General features: G+C 44.0%; 1 pseudogene across 1 annotated transcript; it reads left to right on the top strand.

Moving 5' to 3' along the window:
• The first annotated feature begins 775 nt into the window (after positions 1–775).
• Positions 776–1,842, top strand: LOC308617938 (etoposide-induced protein 2.4 homolog; annotated as a pseudogene). The gene has a single exon. The product of its transcript is annotated as an etoposide-induced protein 2.4 homolog (transcript).
• Positions 1,843–2,571: the final 729 nt, after the last annotated feature.

Below are 2,571 nucleotides of genomic sequence, written 5' to 3'. Positions count from 1 at the left end.
ATCCATTTGTGATGTTACATTACAGTCAGTAAGGAAATGCTTGTTCACTGAGTTATGCAGATATGCCAAATACTGACATATGTTTTTAAATAACATCAACTAATACCTGTGCTAATATTACCACCAGGTTTATCAACAAAAACTTTACTGGCAAGCTGTGAAGTTTTCTGTGCTAGATTAAGTGTTTCAAAATTCTAATATTTGGTTGAAAGTTCAAATGTTACCATTCACAACAAAAGTATCATTTGTTTTCCTTGAAGAAATAAGTCCATTTTACCACCAGGTTTATCAACAAAAACTTTACTGGCAAGCTGTGAAGGTTTCAGTGCTAGATTGTGTTCCAAAATTCTAATATTTGGCGGAAAACTCAGATGTTACCATTCACAACAAAAGTATCATTTCTTTTCCTTGAAGAAATAAGTCCATTTCTTTACTTTTTAAGACAATATCTGTAAAACATTAAAGTCGTAATAAGCACCGTTTATCAGCCAGAAGTTCTCTCTAGTGAAAATGGTTTCCATTAAAAACAACGGGACTTCCCAGCTGACGCCCCACCCCCACAGCCCCTACGCACTCTGGGGCTGCCCTGGGAGCATCTCCTGTGGGAGCCGCAGGCCGTGGGCGGAGGGGCTTGGAGGAGCCTGGCCGGCTGGCGGTAAACAAGAGGCCAGGCTGGAGCCAGAGTCGCAGCAGCAAAGCTGCTGATCCTTCGTGGTGAAGGATTGCGGGACGCTTCGCTCTCCTCTGTGGTGTTGTTAGTTTGAGTGGGGAAGAGATGGCTGACAGTGTCAAAACCTTTCTGCAGCACCTTGCCAGGGAAATTAAAAACTCCATCTCTGGAAGTTGTACCATCTCAAAGCTAGATGCTCACATTCAGGAAAAGGGAGAGAAACAGCGTTTAAGAGGGCTAGTAGTGTCCTGGCTCAGAGCATAGAGAGGAAGCAAGATTGAGCCACCTATTGTCAGTGAAATTTTCCAGTGCTGCGCATGAAATGGCAGAGTTCTCTGGTTCAGCCTCCTCCTGCTTTCATCAAGTGTTTATTCCTTTGCTTCAGTCAGTAACGGCCCAAACTATCAGTGATCCATCTCTACATAGAGGTGTTTGGTTCTGGCTGGAATTTTCCTCCCATCAATTTTCAGTGTTCCCCCTGTTGGTGCTCAGCAAAGTTGTGAATGCGATTTGGTTTCAGATATAGCTGATCTGGAATTTGAGGTATCAGGGATGAAACCTCACCCATTCCCTGGTGTCAGCAAAATAATTACTGACATGCTCTTCAACCTTTTGCTGCAGGCTCTGTTTATCCAGGGGATGCTTGTGAGTCTTTCCCACGCATCTTGTTGGTCAACTGGTTAGTCTCCTGCATATATTGCTTTTCTACTCACTATACTGGACTTCGCAGCAGATGCCATGCCTCCTACATTATCATTGGCTGCCTTTTCTCTGTCCTCTTCCCCTCGTTTATTATCAGCACTAATGAAGCCAAGACCCCTGGCAAAGCCTACCTTTTCCAGCTGCACTTCCTTTTCCTGGGTGGTTTTCTTAAGCAACGGAATCTTCCACAAAACAGTGTACCTGCAGTCTGCCCTGAGTAGCTCAACCTCTGCAGAGAAGTCCCCCCAAGGTATTAGTCTATTGCCAAGCTGAAGGCTGCTGCACAGTCACGGTGTTGGCCATCCAGAGGGGATGGATGGGGTTGGGAGGACCCTTTGGCAGCTGTTTTCCTTGTTCAACTCCCCCACTATGGAAGGCAGGACCCACCATGCCAAGGGTCCTTTGCATATTCCCTTCTTTCTGAGGAATTGGGATTTTTGTCTGATGTACCTAAGGCAGAACCTTTCTGACACCAGTAGGTTGATTTTTAACACTGGTGAATCTGAAAGGATCACAGGTTTTTCTGCAGCTCTTTTCTAGCATTTGCCAGCCCCCCTGCCTGAAATGATTTGAATACTTTTCTCCCTGTGCCATTTACCCTCCCACTGCCTCTTCCTGCCTTCCACCATCCTTGGATGAATGGATTTTTGTAATTCTAGCTGTTGTATTTTGTGGACATGTTATTTTTGTTGTTTTTCTGTGAAGCACATATATTGGATGTTGGAGGTAAAGAAGAATCTGAATTCCTCTTGGTCATTGCACTTATAGCCATCACCGTCTTGTTTCTTGCAATTTTGTTCTTTCTTGCTCTACTGCAAAAAACAAGCCTGAAGGGATAGGACAGGAGGAAAAACCTCATAATCAGATCTGCTGGGTTTTAAAGAGTGATTTTCTTTTCTTCCCCTTGAAGGGGAAAAAGCTCTTTTTCACTGGTACATTTAACGTTTCCCAGCTATAGGGAGGTACCAATTTTGGACAAGTGTCACTGCTGCACAGAATGCTCAGAGAACCTGAACTTTTAAGCTCTGGAGGTCAGAAATTTACTGTTGGCCACTGCCAGGTTTGTCTGGTATTTCAAAGGATTATTGGGTGCTGCAAATAGAAGCTGAAGGGGTAAACTTATTAAACCCATTAAACCTGTGGAGGGAAAAAAACAACTAATTTACCTTGCAACTGAAACAATAATCACCTGCCCCCTT

Source organism: Mesoplodon bidens (assembly GCF_964165515.1).
Source record: "Mesoplodon bidens genome assembly, chromosome: 5".
NCBI classification, from domain to species: Eukaryota; Metazoa; Chordata; class Mammalia; order Artiodactyla; family Ziphiidae; genus Mesoplodon; species Mesoplodon bidens.
The sequence above is the reverse complement of the archived record's forward strand: the minus strand, read 5'-3'. Positions and strand labels throughout refer to the sequence as shown.